The following is an 18,489-nucleotide window of genomic DNA, read 5'->3' as shown; positions in this document are numbered from 1 at the left end:
GTGGGCAAGATAGGTGGAGAAGAGACCCACCGATGAGCCTCAAGTGCCGCACACACCTCTCTGGCAGTCTTTCTCCCATCCTTCATCAGATCCACAAAAATGGGCTCACGATTCCAGACTTCTGCCTGTAGGCCATTGAATGCACAGGCTAATTTAAAACCTGGGGCGTTTGAGGTATTTGGAAAGACAGCTCTTATTTTAAACTTAATTTTAATCAGGATGTTTCCTGAGAAGCCCAGTTCCTCCTTTTGGTCAGAGTCTGACGTTAAAACAACCACCACCACCACCACCAAAATCTGTAACTCCTGAATATGCCAGTAAGAGCCTGAGTTTAAAAGTAGAGACAAAAAAAAAAAAAAAAAAAAAAGTAGGGACTGTACAACTAATTGGTACTAATATTGCGACTCAAATATTTGTTCGCCGGCATTGTCTGGGAGGATGGCATCCTCAGAACAGGACAGTGCGCATGATTTTCAGGTGAAACTTGCCACCCCAGCTGCGAGTGAATGCTCTTGGGTGGTGGCACAGAAAGGCAGTGGGTTGTAGGCCGAAGTAGACCTGAGTCTGAATCTCGGTTCCGCTGCTCAACTGACGAGGTGGCATGTGGCAGGTCACCCCAGAGCTTGTGAGTGTGAGTGTGTGCTTCTACGGAAAGTGAGATGCTGTGTGTGATAAGTGGTACATCATCACTACTCTGGGAGCAAAGCTTCCCTTGTTTCCTTCATGGCTTTCCTCTTCCCTCTTTGAAAGCACATCTCCCCTTTCCTGGCTGTGACACTCTTGAAGATGTTCAGCTCGATTTTCTTCCATCATCACAGAAATATGAAGAGGATAGTTCTCTCCTGTCTACCCCTCCCCCTTCCTCTCCCTGACTCTCTCATCCTCTCTTCTAGAGTCTTTCTCCTTCTGCTCTTCCCTCCTCTACGCCTTCCTCCTTCCCTTCTCTCTCTTCTTTGGTGGAAATAATTCCAGATTAACAATTATGTCCCAACCACAAAAGCTTAGTGTTGGGCACCATGCTAGTTACTCTGCAGGCTTTAACTCGGTCTACACAACAATTCCAAGAGGGAGGAACTGATATAATACCCATTTTATGGATGAGGGAGCTGTGGCTTAGAGAGTCTTCATTGCTTACCCAAATATCACACAACCCGTAAGTGGTGGCGTTGGAATTTGAATCCAGGTAGTTTGACTCCAGAGCCCTTTATGGCTACCTTTTGTGTGTGTTAGATTTCTCTCCTCCTTTGGATGATTTTATAGGGTGTGGGGCATAGGAGCCTTGGTATTGCTGATGGCCTTGGTGGAGAGGTGGGGATTCCTGCCAGGAAGTAAGTAGGATTTGCTGTTTATGCGAGTATGTGGGTGTGTGTGCCTGATTCATGAAAAATTGCTCCCTCCCCCCTTTATTGTCCACCATCTGTGTCACACCTGGAGGTGCTCAGCATTTTCCAGAAATATAAATGATTCATACAATTATTTTCTTATAATGTCTAACCTCGCAGAGGAGGGACCAGAGAGGAACGTTCATTTACGAAGATCAGTTATGCTTTTAAAGGCATCTTAATTTGGTGAGTTGGAGAAAGCCAGGCTGCTAATTGATTAGCTTGTTTCTTGACCTGCTAATTGAGACTTGGTCTCTACTCACATGGCTCCTCGGCAGTTCTGGCTTCAGTTGTGTGTCCTGATCTACGCTTGCCAAAATCAGATGCTTTGGGGTGTAGAGTTAACAATCTGGCAGGGCATCTGGACATGTAATATAGATGCCGTTATGGAAAAATGAGGAACTTCTCTCCCAATTAGAGAAGACTGTGCTGTTGCTTACTCTGTTGTTACAAGCTTGTTCTCTTAAATACCTCCGCTGTCACATTCCAAAATATATGACAATTTTTTTTTTTTTGAAGAGGGAAACCTGTGTATGTTTGAATGCTATGTCTATTATAAATGAATGCTCTCAAGTAAGTGCTCGGTGGTGAGGAGCTGACTCAGTTAACATAGCCCACGTAGGACTAGGTGAAGACGGAGAGGTTTCATGTGGATTTTAACTACCCTCGTCAGAGAGAGGCGCAAGCCACAATGCAGTTTGCAGAAGGGATGGGGTAAATAAAGGGATTTCTGACCGGTTGGCAACCTTTGTTGAACCCTCAGGGTCTCTTGTATGCCCCCATTTGCAGGTAAGGTTTGCTCTGTGTTGTCTTTAGTATCTGCTTTCCGAGTCCTGGGTCTTCTAGGTGGTCGCTGCCTTGCTCTGTGCTTTTACACACACACACACACACACACACACACATATACACACACACCCCTGCCAATCATAAGGCAGTAAACATTTGTTTCTCATCTTTTTTTTCTTTATAGATTTTATTTATTTGAGAGAGAGAGATAGAGAGAGAGAGAGTGGGAGGGAGAGAGAATCTGAAGCTGACTCCGTGCTGAGTGCAGAGCCCGACATGGGCCTCGATCTCACGACCCTGAGATCATGACCTGAGCTGAAATCAAGAGTTGGATGCTTCACTGACTGAGCCACCCCGGAGCACCTTGTTTTTTCATTTTCAAAGCAATCTTCGCGCATTACGAAAAGAGCAGAGAAAAGAAGTCCCTCAAACCTTCTGAAGTAATTAACAAACCATCAAGTTTTCTTTTTTTGTTTGGGAAAAGAAAATAATAACCTACCCATTTTTGAGGACTAATACAATAGCCTATTTAAAGCATAAAACACAGGGCCTAACCTCCAATAAATGGTTGCACCATTTAATAATTCACATTCTCCTGTGTCTCTGCAGGTTTACCACTTTGCTTCTACCCTCCTTCTCCTCCACCCCATTCCCTCTTCCCCCTCTGTCGCTCCTTCTTTATAACACATAGACTACATATATATAGATTGATAACCAACTTATCAGAGATGTTTTGTCTAGAACATTTGAACCAAGTAATCATTAGTACGAGAGTGGGACCCCATTTCCCGCTCACTATTTTTTTTGACAATGCCAATTCATCATTGTGTTCCCCTGTCATAGCTTCAGCAAGGGAGCTGGGTCTGGCAATCTGCCTGCCCTCCGTCCTTCCCTCTGATCCCCATTCCCTCCTGGCTTTCCAAATGGCTAATAACTGGAAGGTGCCAAGTTCAGGGAGCCTACGTGCGGATCTCAAAAGATGTGTTTGGGAAACGCTTACAGAGGCAGAACATTCTCAGGATTCTACACAGTGAAGCTGACTTGTAAATCAGTGGGCACTCAGAGAAATAAAAAGACGCCCAAACTGGGACTACTTTCTCAGCTCCTGCCCCCAATTCTACTTCAGATCACTTCTTATCTGGTTAAGCGGTTTGGTTCAAATTATGATTTGAACTCAAGGATCATTTTGCTCAGAATCGTTTTGTCTGAGGTTGGGGCAGGACGACCTCTGATTTCTCTTCCAACCCTGTGATTCTGTGACTTTTATGAAGAGGAGGAGGAAGACGAGGCCAACAAATGGCATTTACCCTTTTGAAAATTCCCCAAGAACTGCACGACTTCGAGTCTATTTATTCAATTCCTCTGCACGTTGGGTATTCTTTAAACACGTTGTCAGGACAGCCTGGCTCAATGCCTGTATATTTTACTAAGAGGTTGGTGGGCTTATTTGAGTTAGCTCATGTTAGAAGTTTAATTGTTTTTTTCTTATTCGTCCTTTTGCTGGCCACGACTGTATCTAGGAGAATAACGCTTTGTCCAAGCGCCCCTCTCATTCCTCACACACGTGAGATGGGGACTGGGGACGGCTGGTGTTTTTCTGAGGTTTCCCCCTGGACCATGTGTTTCACATCAAGTGAGCAAATACCTTTTCGGCTGAAAACCTTTCAACGGCCTCAAGTTTCCAGACCAGACTTTACCTCTGGGCTCCGCACAGATCCAGCCTTACTTCATGTTGGTTCACCCTTAATATTGGCATAATAGATGCTGATTCATGAGAGTAAGTTCCAAAGACCTGCCTTGAGTCTTAAACCTATTATTTCTCCCCAGTCCAAGTCCTGCCATCCTGCAATGGGATGATCTGTGCATAGCGATGCCATAGTAATAATGACACCCCTGCTTCTTCATGAGAACTCTGCAAAGTAGGCATGACTATTATCCATATTTTACGGGTAAGGAAAGAGGCTTAGGGAGATAAAGTCACCTGCTCAAGGTAGAGGCATTAGCATGTAGGGTCGGGATTAGAATCTACATTTATAACACCCAAGTTCAGGCTTTTAACCCCCACGCCAAACTGTCTACAGCAGGAAGGGTAAGCTCTAAGGGCATTTTTTCCCCCTTCCTTGTTGATCAATTAATTTAGAACCAAAGGGATCTCTGAGATCACCTGGTTCCACTTCTTCTATAGATGCAGAAGTCAAGGTTTGCAATGACCGCTCGTTGGCTCAAGGTCACATTCCAAGCAGTGCCAGCACCAGAGCAAGTGGGGGCCTGTGCTCCTCCCAGCATAGCACACTGGGTGGGAGCAAGAATCTGGAATTACAGAGAAGTGAGAAGGTGCTGGCCAAGAATTAAGAGAGCAAAGATTTTGTCCTAAATTAAAAATGAATTTACATTTCCTTGAAATAAAAATATATATATTAAAGAATCAAACACATGTAAGGGATCTGGAAGGCTTTTCTGGTGGAGTCCTTCAGTAAAAACCAAACTCCTTCCAGGATCTACAAGGCGATGTATGATCTCTCCCTGGCTTTCCATCCCAAGCTGTCAGTGTTATTCTTGTCTGAGTCCTAGACTCTGGGTCATTTTCTGCCTTGGGCTTTGCACTGCCATTTTACCTACTCCCAGTTCTGTCCCTCTTGGTAGGGCTGGCTCCTATTTAAAAAAAAAGTTTTTTTTTTTTTTTAAAAAGAGGTATAATCGGCATATAATGTATTAATTTCAGGTGTACAACATAACGATTCAGTACTTGTTTATATTACAAAGTAATTGGGTTGGCTCTTTAATGCCTCAAATCAAATATCCATCTGTAGACTTCATTTAAATAAGTCTTTCCAGCTATCTCTCTGTATATATACCTCTGCCCCCTCCTTTATCATCTTACCTTTTATTCTTTGGCTCTTACCATGATTTGTTAATTATTTCTTTTTTAGTTCACTTGTATAATGCTTGTCACTCATGCTAGACTAGAAGAAGTCCAGCGCAGTCAGGGTACCTACAACCTGACATATTTGTTGAATAACTGGCTGGCTGGCTGATTGGCTGGCTACATAAGTGAGTGAATGAATTTCCATCTGGTGAACCCCAGATAGCCACTCCTTAGAAACAGCATTATTTGAAGCTCCTCATGGGGAGAGATTCTAGTATTCCAATCCAATTCGAATTTATTTTCCAGGAGTAGTAAACTTAAATCACTAATATTTCACTGTGATTTTTGTCCCTCCTCCAAGCTAAATAGCTACTTAGCAAAAGCCCAAGAGAATGGGCTAGAAGCAAGGCATTATGTGTGTGTGTGTGTGTGGGAAGGTAAAGGATCAAGAACCGTGAGGGTTGGAGGTACCGGGTGCAGGTAGTGCATGCATGCATTGACCTGCAAAAAACTCCCTTTTCCAAATTTTGAATAATTAAAAGAATTCTTAGTTCAAGCTAGTGTCTACTTCCTCTTTCCATAAGTCAAGTTCCTCCTAGAGTGGAGTTCCTTTCTCTACTGAAGAGACTGTATCCAATGCCTCATCCAGTCCCTGGGGCCCAGCCTAGTGCCAGGTGCTCTACTAATGCTTGTTAGGCTGTCTTCATACAGGAAACATACTCATTTATATTTTATAAATATGCTCATTTACATTTTATAAATATAAAATTAAGGATGATAAAAATATGAATAGCGATCATGGAGTGCTTACTGATACAAGGCTTTGTTTTCAGTATTATTTAATTCTTATAATGACCCTTTGAAGTAGGTTCTTCCAAGCTGGTCTCTCGTTTTGTTTTTGTTTTTTAAGATTTTATTTATTCATTTGACAGAGAAAGAGAGAGAGAAAGAGAGAGAGAGAGAAGGAGAAGCAGGCTCTCTGCTCAAGAGATGCGAGGCTCCATCCCAGGGCCCTGGGATCATGATCTGAGTGGAAGGCAGATGCTTAACTGACTGAGGCCCCCTGCCAAGATGGTCTCTGACTCCAGAGCTTTTGTACTAAGCACTCTGTGGTGAACACAAGTCTTTTTTTTTTTTTTTTTTTTTGTGAACACAAGTCTTGACTCACCTTCCCATCTTCTTGAGGAGGAGAGCTAATCAAGAAAGAACCAAGAAGGATCTACCTGGTGGCAGATTCTGGAAGAGCTGCAGCAGAGAGGCTGGGCTGCCTTTGGGCCAGCAGGTAAGTGCGGGGACAGCTCCTGCCTGTAGCCTCTGGGCTGTGTGATTTCCCAAGGAACTTTGTGACACTCTTGGGGCTATAGGACTCTTCTGAGGAAGGTACCAGGACTGAATTTCTGGTTACTGTTCACAGCTGAGCAGTAGTGGAAAGAGACTAGGCCTAAGTGTGGCTTTGAACTCCCTGGCTTTGTGATTCGGGGCACAGCGTCTACCTCCCCTGAGATGGCTTTTTCCTCTGTCAATAAAGACAGAGTGAGGCTAATCACTAATGAGGCTGTCTGTTGTCTGGACTGAAAGAACATAATGTATTCAAAAGTGCTTTTATGCTGCACTATTTTCTAAATGCAAAGGTGGTTATTAGTGATGGCTCTTTCACGTAAAAAATGTGGTGCCTTTTGATCCAGGCATAAGTGATCAATAAGTATTGATTGTTTGATTTGCCCAGTATCCAGGGCCCAACTGCCCTGAATTCCGCTGGCTATTGTCCAGTCTCTAACGGGTGGTAGATCCCAGGCTTCCAAAGCTATGGCCCTTACAGTTGGCTTCCATTGCTGAGAAATGTAAATGAGACCCAGCCACAGGTTCCCGAACATCTGGAGCATTTGTCCCTTTGAACTTATTGCTGTGGAGCATAATTTGTACACTCTAGGTCTGTTCACTGGTACATTTGTATTTGTTCCAAGCAATTGCCCCAAATGTAGAAGTCATGATGTTGGTGGCCAAATACTTTGTCCTGTGCTGACAGGCCGCCAAGCCTTGCATAGTGGTCACACCAGAGCATCACCACAGAACAACCAATCTGCTGGGAGGAGGAAAGGAAACACTTCCGCTCATTTCTGAGTCAGCTTTCTGACTTATTGGTTTTGTTCCTTCCCACGTGAAGCATTTATAGAAATGTACTTGGCTCTGGGAAGCAAGCGCTCCTGATTGGAGAGACGCATGCCTCAGGGGTGTTGAGTGGCTCAGGCAAGGTTCTAAAGCGAGAGATGAATGGTTTTGTATTTTGCGGTTCTGACAGTTGGAGGACAAGACTTCCTTAGAAGGAGAGTTGAGAGAACCAATCAGGCTGAACACAGAATGCTTCCCCTTAGCGAGTCCAAACCAAACCACTTCTGACTTAGATTGGAAAGTCCAGCTATGTCCTCATGTCACTGTTTATAAAGCTGTTGCATTCCTTGGCAGGAGAATCTGTAGGCAACTCACAGAAGGAAACAGAAATCATATAAAATCGTACTTTTGGTGATGAGATCTCTGCTTTTTGTTGTAGGTCCTGGAGGAGCTGACAATAGCTACATCCTTCACCACTACTAACTCTTGGAAATGAAAGGGAGGGAAATGTTCCACCACTACAAGTCACGAGGATGCTGATGACCCTGCTGCTCTAGTGCAAGCAAGGCCACTTCTTACCCTGTCTGAAATTTGGTGAGCCCCACGTCACCTAAATGCTGGAACATTCTGGAGGTGTAGGCATGTAATGCAAGCTGTCTAGAGCGGGGCAGCCCTGGGCAACATGCGGCCACACACGTGTCTGGAAATAGCTTGTCTTTAAATATTATATTTGTGCTGAGTGTTCGTCCATTCTGAACTTCTAAGTCACCACCAGCAAACTGTCCCTTTACACTTGAATAGTTGAGATGACATGTGCTCTTGCAGGGTATTATGTATACAGTTTCTTAAAAGAGAGGAAAATGTTTTCTCAGCACGTCTGGAAGCGAGGAGGGAGTTTATTTCTGGGGATTGGAGGTTTCTTTTGATGGGGTTTTGCATTGACTCAGATGTGAGATCCACGAAGCTCATCTAAAACTCCCACTGGGACCCACATTGTATGGGGGCGTGTGTACCTGCTGGTGGGTACTTGTGCCCCTGGCTGATAGCCCAAACTCGGAAGACGTGAGAGGTGAGGCGACAGGTTAGAAATGGAGACTGGAATCATTTGTGTGTGTATGTATGTTTGTATACACAGCATCAAAATATCTGGATTAAAAAAATAGGAAAAACCCCCTCTCATTTGTTATCCATGTATATAATGCGTAGATTTCTGGCTGAATGGTTTATGACATTCTCAGTTTTCATTGGGTTCTTAGGCTAAGTGTAGACACAGCATGTAGGTTCTGATATCACTTGTATAAATAACATGCCAGTTTTTAACAGGTCAGAGTCCAGGCCTTTTTTCTTCTTGGGAAGTGGCCGGTAACATCTGTGGCATTTCTAATGCACTTGGGCCTGCCTGTCAATATACCATGTTGGTGAAAGGAATGAATGCATGTGATACGCCTTCTTGGGAGCAGAGCCAGACTTAAAAGGTGCTACCACCCTGTAGAGCTGGATCTTTCTTCAAAGATTTTGAAAAATTTACTTCTTCAAGCTGTTTGGCTGAAGTTTCTAGGTATTTGATAAGGAAGCAGTAGAGTTCTATACCATTCCTCAAAATGAAACAGCTTCATAACCTGATGTATTTTTTTTCTTATTGTTTGAAGTTACATCTAGATGAAGAGATGTGAAAATATGGTTTGGAAAGTTCCTAGTAATTTCCTGGGGACTGCTTCACTGTCCCCAGGCTTGCTTTCTGCAGTATGAAGTTTATGATGTGACACTGTAGAGAGGACTTTGGTTTCCGGTATAAAATTAATTTATTTATATTTGTTACATTACTTATATATTTTTTATGAAAACCAGGCATAATTTTACTATGTCTCACCAAAGCATTGCCATATTTACCTGTTCATTATTATTTTTTTTTTTTGTGGTCCATGAGAGTGTTTTGGCTTTTATTTTATTTTATTTTTATTTTTTTCACAATCAAGTGGGATTTATTCTAGAGATAAATGTTTACAAATTTATCCCTTGATAGAAGCGTGAACTCTTCTCACTGTAGCATTCCAGCTGTTCTCTTTTTAAATCTCAGGCCGAATTCATAGATTTTCAGCATGGTTTGAAGGTTATCTAGGTAATTTGGTGGGGACAGGTGACTTGGGGACCCTACTCTTCTGCCGTCTTCTCTTCTTCTTCCGTGTTTTGGCTTTTAAAATTTTTTTTACCTCACTGATCTTATTACCCATAGACAAAAAGATGATACCTTGGTTTATTCTACATTTTAAACAGTTCAATAAACATTTATTGAGTACATCAGGCACTATGAGAAGTGCTGCTGTTACCAAGATGGAAAGATCCAATTGCTGCTCTAGATGAATTCACAGCCTAGTAAAAGAGGCAGAAGACAAACAATTATTTTTGAGACTGTAAAACCCAGTGATTTAGGGACAGGCACCCAGGAATAAGATTTCCTGGTCCTGAATCTTTTTTCTGCCATTTATTAGTATGTGCTCTTGGGAGAGTTTCTAATTTCACATTATCTCAGAGAAGTTAATTAACATGTAAATGGAGATAAAAATGGTTTCTTCTTCTACAGTTATTGTGATAATTAAATGAGGTAATATATGTATAAAGTGCTTAGAACAGTGCCTGGCATAACATAGGAGCTCAATAAATATGAACTGCTACTCAGAATTATGTGGGCAATAAAATACATGTTTGTATTTGCATCAGACTAACCAGGAGAGGGGACAAGGAATTTAGTAAATGCATATTCTTGGGTGTCCACCCCAGAGTTTCTGATTATTTAGCAGGTCTGGGTGGAGTTTGGGATCCTGCAAATTTTAACACTAGTCCTGGGTAATTCTGATGCAGGGTGTTCATGGCCCACGCTTGGAGGAGACTGTCATGCTGGAAGCAGAAGCAACTTTAAGGAAGCAGGATAAGCCTTTGTTTAGAAGTAAGGAGAGGCTTCATAATAGAGGTTATGGTATGGACTATGGGTTTTGAAGGATGGGTGGAAGCTCAACATGCAGCAAGAACAACAGCATGTGTATAGATGCACGGTTATGGATCATTGTGGTATTTTTGGGTCATTAACTTTTCCATGTCATTGGAGGCCGTTAAAATGTTGAATGATTGGCTGAAAGTTGTGGGTGAGGAAGTTACAGAGAGAACAGAATTTCTCCAGAGCACCTGGCCACAGCGAAAGAATTTCAGTGACTAACTGGGTCAGATTGTTTTCTGACATCATTTGGATGTAAATGAGAATTTGATAGAAATTTAATTTTGCAAATTAGCCATGGCATTGGTAAATGGAAACCATCATGACTGGGCTCCACAAAGGATCTAATTCTGCTCTGATAACCAGTGTTGAGCATTTTCAGGAGGAATGCAGCTTAGGCTGTGGTAGTAGGGGATATTTAGGCTTTAGTAGTGACTTAAAATAAGGCTCCTAGGTCTTTCTCTCTCTTCTTGTGGATATCTTCCAAACAAAGTAGGCTTTCACCCATTTGAGGTTTTTAGATATTTTGGATATTTTAGATGTTTTAGATTTGGATACCTGGATGTTTGGAGAGTAATTGGGTCATACCTCAAAACTTCTTTTACTCCATAAAATGAGAAGGAATCTTAGGGAACACAACGCTCTTGTTTTTCCTTGTTAACCTAAATAAAATTATGAATATCGTAGAGGAGGCAATGATCCTACAATACAAATAAATAAGTAAATTTCCGGCAGAATGAGTGATTTTCTCCTTGCATGATGTTAGATCAAGAGGACTTCACAAGTGAAATCAAGCAGGAAGACATTTCCATGTGACACCCATTGCTTCATGGTAGAATGAAATTTTTATTGTAACTCTTTGGTGGATTCCATGAATCATCTGATCCAACAGGAGAAAGAGAAGGGAGTTTTTTTGGAAACCTGCCTGGTAACATGGAGCTGTTGGTAAGGCAAGGGGAAGGAACCAAAACATAGCTGGAAACTGGCTACTTGGCATAGACATCTGAGAGTCAGCTTTCTTTTTTCTTTCTTTTTAAAATTGTCATTCTTGTAAAGTTCCATTGATAATGTTGGCTTATTGCAATATTAGCAGAAACTTTATTTCTGCTAATTACAGACTGCTCTAAAGAAAGAGTTGCATGGTCATACCAAAACTGCTCTAAAAAAGAGTTGCAAGGTCATACCAAATCCTTATCAGATTTCACTGTAATGGGAAGACTCTCCCTCACCATGGGTCGCTCCATTGTTACCGTTATCACCTTTTAGCAACAATTGGTGTCTACCTGATATGAGAATGGATACTTGGCAAGGGAGAAGAAAACTGTTGTGGCTTGTTGGCCTAGGGGTATGATTCTCGCTTAGGGAGAAGAAAACCTATTCTTCTGTGCTTATGACAAGTGGATGGGAACTTGCTTAGAAACCCTTTGGGGACACATTGGAATATCAGCAACAATTCCCCTTAGATACAGAAACAAGAAGTCCATATCAAAAAATGTAAAAGATTTTTGGGCATCTGGATATATCTGAGAGAGCCTGTGTTTAGATTAATGGACGACAGACTGAGTCATGGGTCATGATGGGTGGCCAAATCCTTTGAAACACAGTAGCCCTATTGTATATCGAAGGACCACTAAATTCAAAGCAATCCGTGCCTTAGATGCTTCTGTAAATATACATTAGCCTTTAAGCAAACAAGAAATCAAACCAGCTTTAATTTTTTTCCTTACGGGGAGAAAGTGGGAGAGAAAAGAGATGAAAAAATAGAAGCACCCAGAGAACATTCCTCTGCAATTCTAACTTTTTTTCCTTTTGATATTGTTTTTTAAAGTTGCAGTGGTCCTGTGCGAATGAATATGGGTTTTTATCCCTGAAAACAGAGGCCTGCTGTCTGATGCGGGCTTCTCTTTCCCGTTTGATTGGCAGGGTTTTCTGTCTCACTCCCATTAGAGAAGAAATACTGTTCAGATTTCGACACAAGATATTACCAGTGGAATAAACAGTGCCATTTTCATGATAAAGTGGATGGTTAAGATTAAGGGTTTATTGAACCCCACTGGTGAGTGACATTCTGCTTGAATTAGGAGGCACTCCTGCAGGAAACAATTTTTATAAACTCAATTTTGCCTTTTTTTCCCAAGTTTTTCCTATTGAGCATACAGAAGCACAGTGTCAGCAGAGATATTGCTGTAACCTGTTTATCAGCTGAACTCAGCATAGGGTCTAAGCTCTTTAGCTAGTTGGGGTGTGAGACCCAGTAGGGTTGCTTAAGGCAAAGCGCCCTGCTGGGACCAGCAGGGGGAGCTCTAAGACTGGCTGCACAGGGCCGTGGCTTGTAGGCCTGGGAACAGTTACCCCATCCCAGCCCCTTCTTTTCCTTTTCTTTCTTAAGTGTAGGGAAGGAAAAAGAAAAGGATCACCAGCCAGAAAACAAAGGGCACCAGAGAACCAAATGGCCGCAGCTGAAGATCTTTAAAAAGAGAAAAACCTTCAGGGCGCTTGGGAAAGGAATCTTGATGTCACAGAGCCCCATTCTGGATGTCAGTCATTTTGCATTTGGCCTGGCCTGGGGTCTCCTCCTCTTCTCCAATCATATCTCCATCTCTCCACACCACCTCTATCTTTGTCTTGTGTGATTTGGTCAGATTTAACAGCACCCATAGACTTCCCTTCGAAGACCCTTGACCCACTCTGATGTCATCACACTGCAGGAATAATACTTTTTCAGTACCGTCCATGGTAGTGGTAACGGAAGCACTTCCCCCTCCTCTGTGAAGCAGGGGGGGCCTCCTCACCTCCTCTCTCCTCCCTTTTATTGGTAGTGCAGAGAAGATACTCAGGTCTTGGAAGGAGCTGAAGTGAGGACACCTGGTTCTCAGCACAGCCCTACCCGCAGGGGCTTCCAGTAACCTCCCTGGGCTCCTGTTCCTCATTTCTCCAAAATGAGGAAATAGGACTAGTCTCTAAGCACTGAGGTTATGTGTGTTCATAAAATAAGAAGTGAGAGGTGACTTTAAAAAAAAAAAAAAAAAGAAAGGGACGCCTGGGTGGCTCAGTGGTTTAGCACCTGCCTTTGGTCAAAGGTCGAGATCCTGGGGTTCCGGGATCGAGTCCCACATCAGGTCCCCTGTGTGGGGTCTGCTTCTCCCTCTGCCTGTGTCTCTGCCTTTCTCTCTCACTCTGTGTCTCTCATGAATAAATAAATAAAATCTTTTTTTAAAAAAAGTGAGAGGTGAAACAGTAAACCCAAAACACCAACTCCAAAGCAAGACTTTTAGTGCAAGATCTTAAGGTAATTGAGGCACAAGTGCCATTTCTTTTTCTTCTAGATTCTGAACAACCTGATTATAAGTCCTCAGTGTTTTACTTCCATCTCTGTGGTGGATTGATCAACAGGTTTATCCACTTTTTCCATGGTGGTCTGAAGAGAGATGAGCAGATTAGGAGATAATGTTTTGTTTGGCAGTTTTGTTTTGCTAATGGCTTATTTATGAGTTAACAGCAATTTATTCATTAAGTAAACCCAACAAAATTTTGTGTGGTAAACTGACAGATTGTACTTGCATTTCCTCCTTTGTTCTCAGAGTAAAATTTAAATACACTTTTTCAGGGATGTTTTAATTTTGTTGACTCTAATGAGGACCAGGTTGCCCACTGGGATGAGGAGGGAAATGTCAATTTGTATCACATTAATCTGTCTCAGTGACAGGCAGGATTGTACTTTGAGTGGAATAGGTGGACAGATGTAATGATTGAGATAAAGCCCTGATAAAGCAGAGGTATGGGATGTAGATATTCAATTAATCCTAAAATTGTACACGTGCTCGTTGTATTCAAATGAAGGGTGCAAAGACATGGAGAGGCAGCATGTGAGGGGAGATTTAGCAAGAACTCTCTCAGCCAGCAGCTAACAGGAACCTCTCCACTCCTGGTAGGGGCTCCCCACACCGCAGGCGTGAGTGGAAAAGGAGTCCATTTTGCCAAATAAAGAAAAGTGTATTATGCTTCAGGAGAAGAGCAAGACATTATTTCAATCTGGATAAGCATTTTCTCTTCCACTCAAGAGGTGGAATATGGCAAAGTCTCATTCTGGAAGGCCAGGATGGCCTATTTTCCCTTAAATATCCGTGCCAATGATCAGATGAGTTCCTTGAGAGCACATGTGGAAATCTATCTGTCCCTTCAGTGCCTGCTTTGCGCAGGGGCCGTTGCAATAAGAGGCACTCAAAGATGAACTAGGGGTGGGGGAAAGGGGAGGTGGGGATGACTGGGTGACGGGCACTGAGGTGGGCACTTGATAGGATGAGCACTGGGTGTTATTCTATATGTTGGCAAATTGAACACCAATAAAAAATAAATTTACAAAAAAAAAAAAAGATGGTTGTTGAACTCAAAGTTGACATTAATTTTTTCCTCCTTAATTCATCATTACAGCTACAGAAACAAACAAACCAAAAAAAGCCCTTGCATGAAGTCATAATTTGGCTCATAGTAGGTGCTGAGTCCATTTCCAGCTCTGATGACTGGATACTCACCACCAGCTTGATGTAGGCTGCTGGGAATGGGTTGCACCAACGGGGAGCAGGGACTGTGAATTGCTTAGGTCATTAAGCATGAATGTGCTAAGCACCACAAGTCAGATTTAGTGCAAGCATTTGGCTACCTCTTAGATCTGGCTTTCTGAGTTTTAAAAAAATAGTTATTTCTATTAATATTAATGCTACTTTCTATTTGGGTCTCTTCTGAGAAAGAGTTCTGTGCCAGGCCAGTGCAGTATGTAGTTTCATGGCATTACTGAGTCAGGACCAGGAGTCAGGACCAGGAGCAGTATGGCAAAGTGCTTCGGTGGATCAGAACCACACAGAATTATATTTTTGATCACATGCATAGTGTTATATTTGGGAGGACTTGCTTGTTGGGGGTGATGTTGATGCTGGTGGTGTGGGTGGTAGGTGGTCCAGTGGGTGATGTGGTTGGAATCTCTGTTTTTCCCATTGTTGTTTAGTCTCTTTGAGCCTTTGATTCTTCATCTGTAAAATGGGAGCTCTTGATATTGAGTTGTTTGAGAATTAAGTGAGAATAAATATGTAAAGTCTCTAGGACATGGTAGGTGCTCAGTGTAGACTATATTTGTTTTTTAAGGGATCCCTGGGTGGCTCAGTGGTTTGGTGCCTGCCTTTAGCCCAGGGCGCGATCCTGGGGTCCTGGGATCGAGTCCCATGTCGGGTTCCCTGCATGGAGCCTGCTTCTCCCTCTGCCTGTGTCTCTGCTTCTCTCTCTCTATCATGAATAAATGAATAAAATCTTAAAAAAAAAAAATTAAAAAATATAAAAAATAAAAAAAAATATATTTGTTTTTTAAGATATGCTCTATAAAGTCCTCTTCTTCCCAAGTATGTTTCCAAAAGGCTGTTAAAAAATGAACTTAATTTTAGATGAAAATTGAGGCTCTCTGGAATACCAGGGCAGAAATACTACTCATTAAAGAAAATGGATTAAGTTCCTCTGTGCCCTTAAACTTTAAATTCTCTGCCTCTTCCCCACTTTTCATTGCACTCTTCTCCTCAGAAGTCCTGTTTCCAAACCATGTTGCCACCATACCTACTTTCTTCAAGATTCTTTTTTTTTTCTTCAAGATTCTTTATTCATGCTTTTATAAGTGATAATAACTTGGTATGCTAAACTTCCTGAGAATTTAATTATTATCAGATACCAAATCTATCCACAAAGAAATAAAATGTGGAATGAGAATGCCAGGCCTTGGCAACACATGGAAATCTTATCAAGGCACTAGGATCTTACCAGTTTTCTTGAAATTAAATTCACCAGTGGTAGCTAATGCGTGAAACATATCATCTATGAAATCATCAGAACTTTAAGATTAAATAATGTATCACACTAGTTACTTACCAAGAAAGCCCATAGGAGGGCTGCCTGGGTGGCTCAGTTGGTTGAGTGTCTGCCTTTGGCTTAGGTCATGATCCTGGAGTCCCAGGATAGAGCCCCACATTGGGCTCCCTGCTCAGCAGGGTGTCTGCTTCTCCCTCTCCTACCTGTTCATGGTCTCTCACTCGCCCATACTCTCTCTCTCAAATAAATAAATAAATAATCTAAATTAAAAAAAAAGGCTTGAAGCATAGTCCTCGTGCAGGGAGCTCCCAGTTTAGGGTTAGACAGGGCAGCAAGGAATCTCAAATGCAGTGATAACCTGGAGGCAAAATGGGCATGACCAAAAGGGAGGCTAGTGAGGGGCCAGTGGTGACCATCACAGTCTTTAGAAAGTCCACTGCCTCCTGCTGGGATGAGAAGGCTGCACAGGCCGTGCTGAGTATATCCTCCACAGCTAAGAATTTCCTCTGGGGCCACTTTGTGGGTGGATGAGGGACCAGGTCTATCTCCTTAAGATGCCATTTAACCAGAATAATTTTTAAGCAGGAAATTCTCTCAAAACATGAGCACAGTTATGGAGTCGGGGGGAGGGGGGAGATAATCTATGTGACCTCTTTTTAACCTTGGGACTATTTATGATTTTAAACTTTTTCATTGCCTAGGTGAACAGGGGAAAAGGCTTCTATTTCCACTCTTATATCCTCCATTATACTAATTGCAGGAAGAAGGCTTCTAACATCCACCATTAAAAGCAGTAAAGAAACTCTATCCATGACATGAAACACTACACCCAGCCTATGTAAAATTGAGTTACAGGCTCACAGGATTGTGGCCTTTATTTGAAGTTGTCAGCTGTGCTATTGTGGGTTAACTGTTCTAAAAACATACATTTTTTCCCCCTAAGCAGTAAAACTGTTTCTGTAGTCTTATTTTATTTGGGAACTATGCCGTGCTTAAATATAGTTTGTGGGTGAAATTGTTATAAGTTGGCATTTGTCCTTTATATGGTTTTGTGCTTGGAAACCTCGCTTAAAGAAAAACACTCCGAGAAACTCCGGCAAATGTCCCTTCCTCCGAGCACACACACTGTAGGCTCTTACAGTGGTACTTCATGAGATTGTAAGAAGTAAAGCAAAGAGGAAACAGAAAGTGAGGTGGCACATGACTGAAAACACCAGGGGATCTCATTGGCTCCAGCTCTTTGATAAAAATGAATGTTAAGGTCATGTACTTCCTTGTTAAGTTCAATGAAAAATATTTGTTTATTTTGATCCAGCAGATGTGATGCTGAACTGGTGAAACATGAAGGGAGCTTATTGCTCAAGCAACCCTTCTACACTGCAGTCATTGCCAAATGTTTCTTGCTCTGTGTATTTCAGTTAGTAAGGAGTTAAATATCAACCTTTGTGACTGTGAGATCCAGTCCAGGCTGGAGCTCTTACAATGACCCAAACCTTTTAGAGAGAGAACAGAGAGGTTGAATTGAAGAGCATGGTCATTAGGAAACGTACATACACATTTGGTTACAACCTTACAGGGCTTTTCTTTGGCATCTTTGGTCTTCTGTTCAGATGACCCTATGAGGTGCCAAAGGTAGTAACGTTTGTAGGATGACTTTTCCTCTTTCCTGCAAATAGGGTTCAAAGCTGAGGACAAACAGACATTAAGCATTTCACCTTCTAAAAAGGAAAACCGAAAGCTGGGGCCAGAAACCTCATTTAGGACTTCTGGATGGTGCTGCCTCCATCTTGTGTGTCTACTATCTTGCGTTTCCAAGGCCATCCTGGCAACGCATGTCAGTTCCACTCATATTCTGTGGGTGACAATTAGCCACATGGTTAGCTTCACTACAAAGAGCCTGAGAAATAGAGAGGAATATGTGAAAATTTGCAAGAATCAATAGTTACAGCAAGAGCCATGGCATATTTGGAAGTGCCATGGCTTCCCTTCCCTTTTCAAAGCCAAGTGAATGGTGGAACTAAGGATTCGCTTGTAGAGATTAAGGGTACCTTAAAGAAGGGGAGGCTGTTCCTGATTGGTTACCCGTCTAGGAAACATGTACTGAAGTTCTCCTTGTGCATAACTAAGCATGTAAGAGACAGTTATGTAAGAGTGACGGCAGGGCAAAGAGAGGAAGTGACACTGATTGGAAAGTCAAAGATACAAGGGGAAAAAAAGATGTGGGATCTTTTGGGACCCATGGACTCGGAGAAAGTTGTACCGAAGTCACTTACCAGCTCCCCGTTTATGAGGGTGGGCCATAAGCTGAAGGGGTCTAGTATCAAGAGGCTGTGGGATGCTTTTCCAGGACCAAAAATCTCACTTCAGAGAATTGTGCGGTAGGGATGGTCTTGAAGATGCTCCAAAGAACATCCACACATGTTCCATGAAACAGTCAATATTGAATGTGTGATCACTCAGAGGGCATCGATGCTGATCAATGACGGGCATACTTGTGGCAGATCCCAACA

The 18,489-nt window shown here is 42.3% G+C and overlaps 1 long non-coding RNA gene across 1 annotated transcript in view; it reads left to right on the top strand.

Annotated features, from left to right (window-relative positions):
* Positions 1-5,700: 5,700 nt before the first annotated feature.
* The window catches only part of LOC119868016, a 28,960-nt gene continuing 16,171 nt past the window's right edge, over positions 5,701-18,489 (top strand). Inside the window, exons 1-2 of the long non-coding RNA XR_005385532.1 lie at positions 5,701-6,316; positions 7,583-7,737. This is a non-coding gene — a long non-coding RNA (uncharacterized LOC119868016). The remainder of the gene's footprint in view (positions 6,317-7,582; positions 7,738-18,489) is intronic.

Source organism: Canis lupus, chromosome 38 (genome assembly GCF_011100685.1).
Source record: "Canis lupus familiaris isolate Mischka breed German Shepherd chromosome 38, alternate assembly UU_Cfam_GSD_1.0, whole genome shotgun sequence".
Classification (NCBI taxonomy): Eukaryota; Metazoa; Chordata; class Mammalia; order Carnivora; family Canidae; genus Canis; species Canis lupus.
Note: the sequence above shows the minus strand (reverse complement) of the source record. Positions and strands in the feature narration are given on the sequence as shown.